At 39.5% G+C, this 8754-nt stretch overlaps 1 long non-coding RNA gene across 2 annotated transcripts; it reads left to right on the top strand.

Moving 5' to 3' along the window:
- The first annotated feature begins 1752 nt into the window (after positions 1–1752).
- On the top strand, positions 1753–8733 carry LOC138019429 (uncharacterized). Of its 2 annotated transcripts, none has more exons than XR_011126155.1 (4): positions 1753–2319; positions 6262–6448; positions 7212–7383; positions 7751–8733. It is a non-coding gene; the product is annotated as an uncharacterized lncRNA (long non-coding RNA). The 2 variants fall into 2 exon arrangements; XR_011126154.1 differs by lacking the exon at positions 1753–2319 and adding an exon at positions 5450–5727.
- The last annotated feature ends 21 nt before the right edge of the window (positions 8734–8754 follow it).

Below are 8754 nucleotides of genomic sequence, written 5' to 3'. Positions count from 1 at the left end.
TAAGGGCATATTTTGGACTTGTTGCATGATACACATCTCAGTTTAATAATGAGCAGTTCGTATTTATAAGAACCTTTGATAGGTTTCATGGTCACATTCACATACTATAGACCTATACCTTGTAAACATCAGAACGTTTTAATACTCACGTCGCAAAAATATAAAGAACGTTCAGCCTCAGCTCCAAAATTAGACGTTATTATATAAAAAAAAAGAGTGTATACGTTCACGACAGCAGCCTCGAAGGCATTAGCGTCCTGCATTTATTGAAGTGACAGTAGCTGCTAAACTCAGTGTTCCAAGCCCTGACGCTTTGTAAGAAACTAAATTAGAATCTTTATTGTAGATTTTCTTTATAGTACAGTACATGTTCAATATGCACTACTCGCCGTTAGCAAAAGCTAGTCGAGGCGAGCAGTGCTTGAGAGAACACTGAGTAGAGAAAGCTACATAGTTGTGTTTTACAAACAGAATATTACAGAACGTACAGGTAAACAAATAACTAGTGTTCAAATTATACAATCAACTAAGTAAATATCATCTAAAATGAAATCCTGAATACCAAGTGCAAATATAAGAAGCCAGAGAATTAGATATTTTTTTTAGATATTAAGACAAAATAAATCAATATAGTCATTTTCTTCCGAAAGTCTTTGGAGTAGGATATTGTGGATTTAATTTTTAAATTGGTTTTGGATAGATGGCGGTTTTCACGAGGTAAAGTTACAATAGTGGAGTGGAAGATGGTAAGTGTTCAAAGCATGACCTCAGTTGCATTCTCTTAACATACAGAAGGGAAATGAAACTCGTGCAGTCAACAGATTGATGTACTGTTCCGGTTAGGCATATGTTATCGCAAAGGGAAGTGTCTTCGTTGTGAAATGTTTGTGCAAATACACCGAGACGAATTCGTTTGATGAAGGCAAAGAGTCTAGAGGAAGGTGAAAGGCTCACGATATAAACAGTGGGTCTGAAATAAGGACAATCTACCTTGGTGGTAATATCCGTTCCGTGTACTAAATGAAACAAGATATCATCCCTCTATTCTTGGTAATGGCATAAAAAGTTTTTGTCTACGGCGTTCAGTATTTAAATTTCGTTGACGATTAACATTCGACCACCTTCCTTGTCAAAAGATGAGTGATGCGTGGATAATTTGTACTAAAACCATAGACAACAGCCAAGCGTTCTTTCACCTAAGGATAGCTGTAACCATTGGAATCATAATAAGGGATAAATTTCCTTGTTGCTTTTACTTTCAACAAAGATCATTAGTATTTTTCTACAAGCAGAATGTCACTCGTGATTTTTTTCTTAGAAATACATTTCCAGCTTCTGTTTCTCTCCGCTCTGCTAACTAGTAAGTGAGCACACTTCACTGAATGGCTAACTAGTTTATGTTTATGTTTATAGTGGTAATGGTATAAAAAGTTTTTGTCTACGGCGTTCAGTATTTAAATTTCGTTGACGATTAACATTCAGCCACCTTCCTTGCCAAAAGATGAGTGATGCGTGGATAATTTGTACCAAAACCATACACAACAGCCAAGCGTTCTTTCACCTAAGGATAGCAGTAACCATTGGAATCATAATAAGGGATAAATTTCCTTGTTGCTTTCACTTTCAACAAAGATCATTAGTATTTTTCTACAAGCAGAATGTCACTCGTGATTTTTTTCTTAGAAATACATTTCCAGCTTTTGTTTCTCTCCGCTCTGCTAATAGTAAGTGAGCCGCACACTTCACTGAATGGCTAACTAGTTCATGTTTATGTTTATAGTGGACACGGCACTGTCACGACATCTAATCTCTCACTTTCATTGGTTGTTTCTCCAATAACCGTTAAGAATTCTGAGAACTAGTAACTTATTGGCGCCCTAAAATAAACGCGCGCATTTCATATTCCGCTTAACTATTCCACAACACGGAAGCTACTTACCCTTTGAAGATGAATTGAAAGAAGACCTTCAACTGATTTCACCTAACGAAGGTCAGTCAACTGAAATATTTGGACGGTGGTTCAGTGATTGTAGCCCGGTGGCTACAATCTTCTTGAAACGCTTTGCCGTGAGAACACTAATTGGCAACCATCAGGGGAGGCAAGGAAGATCAAAAGAAACGCGCCAAGCACGGAGTCCAGCGACAATATAATGAGAGTCTGCTTTCGCTCTCAAACACCTTTGCCGCTATTAAATGATATTATTCATTGGTTTCATCAATGAATAGTAAAGCATCATTACCCGGCATCTGACTCAGAAAGTCGTGAGGTCCTCTAGCTTGCTACTGCCTTGTGTGATTAATATGGCCTAAATATTACAGGTGAGAAAGTATTTCGGTTTGCTCTCCTAAAATGGTGAGCGAAAAGAAAGGCTTTGAATCATTGGCTTGATTTTGTATGAAGCTTTCGATGAAAATATTGTTCTATCATGTAACTATATTTTTTTCTTTTCGGTTTGAGACGTTTCAGTGGAAGCGGAAATTAGTTAAAGAACAATGTATGCACCTATTGGTTAACCAGTCCAGCTAATCATGTGCCCAATACGTGAATATTATGGCCCTTGAACCACATTTCTGAGAAAATCGAAGCGTGGTTTGCTCAAAGGATCAAACAGAGTACAACCTGGTTTCAGTTTCTGCCTTACTCCTGATGTCACACAATTTCAACGAGAAACCAGTGACTAAACAAAAACTAAATGTCGTCATTTGTAACTTTTCATTGCGGACATTCGTCGTAAGCAATCGTCAAATTAGCACTAATTAGTTAAAGATTTACGTCATTTTCCTTTGAAGAGGTACAAGTATATTTTCTGACAGTTGTACCGCAAAAATGGGAGATTCCTGGCTTTTTTATTGTGCAATCTCGGTTTCAAACATCAAATTTGTCTGGCCGAGTTACCACAAACCGCGCAAAAAGGAATGAGAAACTAGTCAAAGAGTCTCACTGGCCTGTGCATGCGTTTCTCTTCCTCTAAACGTCAATCAAGCAAGTCATGATGCTGATTGCTCCGTCGGCAATTTTCGTCCGCCTTTAACTCAGTATCAGCTCTGTTACAGCGATAAATTCCCTACAACCTCTCTCGGACAACATAAAAATAAAATCGGGGAATCAACCTCGCTCTTAAAAACAGGTCCCCTGTCCTGCACTTCAATTCGGTTTGGTCGAAACGCAAAACGCAAAATCAATTAAACGCTCCGTCTGATCTTGGTCACCGGCGGCAGGTAAGGCACGCTGTGTAGTGTCCTAGTTAGCGAATATGTAAGTCAGTCAACTGTTTACTAATTCCACTTCTAATCAAATGACTGACATAAACAGCTTACAAACGCCTGTAACCATGGCCAGTAATGTAAAACTAACCTTTAACTGAGTTTATTCCCTCAGTCCCAAACGTAACTGAAACTACAGAAAACGTAGAGATCGTAAACCACTTCAGGTGACAGGAAATGATGGTTAATTAAAGACAGTACAAGAATATCATTCCTACATATTCCCTTAGTGGCCATTTCTTACACGAGTCTCGCTGGTTTCAATTCTATCAGAACGACACCCTTAGTTTGGATTACTTTCGTTGCACAATTCTCGACTTTATGCGGTTTTCGCTTTACGAATTTAGTTCAGTTTCCGACTACTTTAACTTTTTTGACGACTCCGGCGGCGGCGACGGGTTTGCTGCTCATGTACTGAACTGTAGACTTAACGATCGCCAAGATCATAGGAGGTTCGATCAACAGTTCGCCGGAGCTATTTTTTTTCATTTGACTTTCACCAAGACAATCTCATGATATGTTTTGACCACAGCGCGAAATATTGAAAAATGCATGTTATTAGGGGATTCCCCATTATATTTGTTCCTTCTGTTTGATCGCCAAAGCGTATTAGAGATGTATTGGTCATTCATTAATGGTTTTGTCAGAAAATGTATCCTGAGAACTTATTTATGACATCTGGTCTTAAGGAAAAGCAAGTTAAGGTAAGTAGAAAATGTCTGAATGTCGAAAAGCAGAAAATAGGTCACCCAGTTCAACGAAACTGAGTTCCTCACAAGTCAGAATAACTTCCGGTCTGACTAATCTAGAATTGCCTTCCAATTGTCTCACTCTTCAATCGCAATTGTCTTCGCTTAAGACAAAAACATTCCTAATAGCTTTTTTTAACTTATAGATTCAAATGACAGAAACTGAAGTTTTGATGAGTTTTACTTTCTTCCAAAAGGAAACTGAGGTGCTTCAACCAGTGAGGGGGACTCAACGAGAATATACTTCAAAATCACTTAAACATAGCATTGTTAAACGTATTTTTGTATTTAAACGGTAGATATAGGCATATTTTTATCCCCTAAAATTCTTCGGATTTCGGATTTCCTAGCTGAAAGTCTAGTGATCCGAAAATTATAGGGATCAGAACTTACCTTTTCGAAAACTTCCACCAGAAAAAATGCTCCAGAAAGTTCTAGGTGACTTTTTAGGGTAAAAATCCGTTAAAAATGGGCAATTATACCATTTTTCAGATGTTCGAAAATCCTAGGAGAGGCAAGCAAGCAAGAAATTTTACAACAAATGTTCCGAAAATTCTAGATCTCAAATCGTCTTTCGAACAGATATTTTCCGAAAATTGACGTTGGGTGCCCCTAACCACTGAAGTTTCCGCATATCACTTCTAATCTTGCTAATCTTGTGCCTTCCAAGAAGCCATTCAATACGCAATGCCTTTGTCGCGTATGGAATGTAATGCAGCATAGTTAATGCAGGGAGTCTTAAAGTTTTTGTTTTATGTTTTTGTCTATATTGTCTTAGCGTTTCTGTCTTTTACGTTTTTATCTGTATCGACTGTATTTTATTTTGCCTGCATCGTCTTTGAAAGTCTTTCCCATAAGGTCCAGTACTCAATGAATGCTTGTTAATAACGATGGTTTGCATGCTTAATGCAAGACCCAAAATTCCGCGTATTAGACAGCTGGAGTTGTCCTCACCTTGCAAACCTCATAGTAACCACTGTCTAGGAAGTACATATCGGACTGTTCAGAGCGCAAATCCAACACTGACGAGTCACCGATAATCAGCATCTCCTGTAACTTTCCCTTTTCTTGAATTTCTAAATTGCTTTCTGTGGAGCATTACCAGAAATCGGCGACATTTTGCGCCCGCGAAGTATTTGGCACGCGGTTTCAAATTATCAAGATGGCGGCATAAAGAAAGCAGTACATAGAAAAAAACAAGGACTGAAATAACACATTATCAAAGGATCTGAATCAATTTAATTTCTTTTTTGAGGTTGTCAATACAAGGGAGAATGAAAAAGGGGAAACTAGAGTCTGGGCTCCTGTTCGAATGACGATTTTAGAGAGAAGAAACAACCTCGTTTCATGCGTATGACTTGGCAGAGTAAAAATAATTTTCAAAAATCAGGGCCCACAGTACACTTAGCCAGCGATATTCTGTATAATAATAATCATATATGAAGTACTCACCTGTAAAGATGGCGATCAAAACAAACTGGAGACAGAAACCCCACTTTTCACAAGGAATAATAAGCGCAGTGGTGCGTTTTGTACCGCTTTTATCGCAGAAATGGATGTATTTTTACCTCTTTTATCGCAATTTGGGCGGCAATTTGGGGAATGGATAAAGGCTAATTTTTATCACGTTTTAAAGTTTGAACATCGATCGACGATTAGAGAGGTCGGCACCAAGGATTCACATCAACGAAATGCTCTAAAATGTGGAGGGAAGGTAGGCACCTCTGAGCTTTTTTGAAAGAATTAGAGAGCTTAAGGAACTGTAACAGCCGTTCGTAAAATGTGTTGTTGGCGGCACGTTGGCGAACTTTCGAGAGACCAAAACTACCGTAAATAATGATATGGTACGTACACTTTACATTTAGAGGTCGGCAAATGTCGTGTATGCCACTTTAGATCTGAAATTTCCACTTCTTCAATTTTCTCCATACATTTCTCTATAACAATCGGCAGCCATTCTTAGAGAGTGGAAGGTCTGGGTCGAGTCTGGGCGTCCGCCATTTTGTCTTAAATTTCTGGTAATGGTCTTCTTCTATGGGAGTAACATTTAGCTGGTGTGGCGGTTATTGATTTGATGAATTAAAAAAAAAAGTACTGTATCAGAGACCATAATACTGTGAGGAAATAGAGTTCATTCACGGACCGCATAAGAGAGGATCCAGGAATACATAAGTAACTATGTAAACTGACTTAGTAACATCTGTTAAAAAAGACTTTTTAAAACCTTATGAGTTTTGATTTCTCTAAGGTACCCAAGCTATCGAGATAGCATTGAAGTTACCCGACTAGATGCCTGGGTACAGAATATCTTCGACCACCAAGGACACCATTGACAAGAGATACTTGTGTCCACTTTGTGACACTCTTTTCAGAGATCCCGTGCAGACAGAATGTGGTCATGTATTTTGCAATTCATGCGTCCAGGAACTTAAAAGGTATCAAAGTGGGCCAGTCATGTCCAGAAATGCAGCTAATTTCTGCACAAGTACATAATAATCGTCTTTGTCCCATAGAACTGCGTAAAGAAATAACTATGAAACCCTAACCAATAGTAATTATCTCGGGATCGTACTAATGTTACACCAGGAAAAGAAATTGGAGTAAGGGCTGAATTAACAAGGTACTTAAAAGGTGTCGGATCCTGGTGGACCCTGCCAGCAGGCTTTTAAAGAAGACACTAAGGTTTGAATCGTAAAAGTAAATCAGTTTAATCCGTGAAGAGAACAGTGGCGCCTGCACGGGTGCACACTTCAATCGCTAACTAGTGCATGTTTATGTTCGCCAACTTAATTGAATGTTTAAGACAATAGTGGACACGGCAATGTCACGACATCTAATCTCTTACTTTCATTGGTTGTTTCTCCAATAACCGTTAAGAATTCATTCTCGTCCCCAGAGCCACCCGGCTTCAGGTTTAAAACTTTGCTTGAAAGCGAATATGAAAAGAAACAGCAAGAATATAGCTATCGATGCCTGACTCTTTCTAGACGGTCCACCACAAAATGCATAACGAAACCCGTTGGTAAAATATTAGACAAGCTTGCAATCGTGTTTGAAGCGGCGACGGCCGTCAAGGCCGCTTTGTATTCTCTTTTTAACTCTAAATCACCTATCTTCAGCGAAGTGAAAAAACATGTCAACGCCTCTTCGATTTGTTTACTTGAAGTTCACACTCTCCTCCTCTCTCCTCTCCCTCAGGATTAGTTTCTGAGCATGAGCAGATGTGCGGACCAAAATTACGCATGCGTTACCGGATGTCCGTGATTTACGGACATCAGATAATGGCTGCTACCAGAGCCCTCCATTTCTTGGATGCAAGTACTTGGATGCAAGTACTTGGTCATTAGTGCTTTGATAGAACTCGTGCCAGGTAAGGTTCTGTTATGGTGGCATGTGAATTACCGCCTACTGTGTCAACACGATACGGTCAATACCATTTTCGTTTATGTCATTAACACTTCCTTTTATGACAAAAATTACCTCGTTAACCCCAATTTTTTTACTGGTAGGAATTATTCACTACGCGAGGATAGAACTTGCTGCAGCCAGAGTTAAACAGATAACTAGGTTCCATTTTAAATTTTCAAGGTTGGAACAAGGTCTAACTTGTTCAGATGTTCCTGGTAAACAAATAAACCTGATAAACAAAACTGAACTTGAACTTGAACTTGAACCTTGTGAATAAAAATGATGGACCTTCCAGGAAAAGTTACATTTGGTATCATTTTGACTTGCAGAGATGGTAAATAGCTTCAATGGCCTTTTCTCTACGAAATGCACAAACTGTGGAAATTACTTGAAGAAAGAAGAGGAAAATGTGTTGTTGCCTCCATGTTGGCGAACGTATCATGATCTTTCTCCGTATCATTACCAATGCAGGCCTTAACTAAGCACCCCACTTCAAAACTGTAACCACTCTGCGAGAGATTACCAGATCCAATTGAGCATCCACGGGAAGTTCAAGAATGTAGTCAGGATGGTACGAGTGCAGTATTGAAGAGCTCAAGCAAAGAGAGCGACGTTGACGAGAATGGCAATGGCACGCAGTCTTCAAGTGCGTTTGCCAATGAGGTCATTTGTTTAGCGTTCTCTTCCTGCTGTCTCCCTTAGGTGGCATCGTGGTCCAGTGGTTAGGGCGCCAGATTGACATGCAGTTGCTGTGTTCAAATCCCGCTCTTGCTAGTGTTTGGATTTGTCTTCGGTGATTCCGAGTTCAACTCAAGTCTGAGTTGGATTACCGGATCGGGTAACCGAGCTATCAAGATAAAGCTCATCAAGTCTTAGATCTAACAAAACTTGTTTCCGCTTTTCGAGATTCAGGCCACATTTCCATTTCTAGTCACGTTTTTATTCAGCTTCACTACAGTGTGTGGCTTACGCGAGGGCGCCCAGCAGACAACCCTTTCGAGCTTCCTTAAAGTCCCACAGAATTTATAAACTAGGTTTGTGACACAGGGCCAACGAAGAGACTGACCTGCAGGTTTCAACCTATTTGCAGATATAGTTACAGAAGTGAACGTTCTCCTCAATTATTTTAAGTTCCTGAGGTTTGGTCCCGCCGGGATCCGAACCTTCGATGTTTCATGGGGTACGTAGTTCGATGCTCAACCAAGCCTGTTGGCGACAGCAGAGCTATAAAGCAGTAATTTGGACTGAAAGGCATGGGTCTATTCTCGATTTTACGACAAACTGCTTTGCATTCCTGTTTTCAAAGAAATTTTGCATTGCAAAACAGTTTTTG

Source organism: Montipora capricornis, chromosome 2 (assembly GCF_036669925.1).
Source record: "Montipora capricornis isolate CH-2021 chromosome 2, ASM3666992v2, whole genome shotgun sequence".
Classification (NCBI taxonomy): domain Eukaryota; kingdom Metazoa; phylum Cnidaria; class Anthozoa; order Scleractinia; family Acroporidae; genus Montipora; species Montipora capricornis.
The sequence above is the reverse complement of the archived record's forward strand: the minus strand, read 5'-3'. Positions and strand labels throughout refer to the sequence as shown.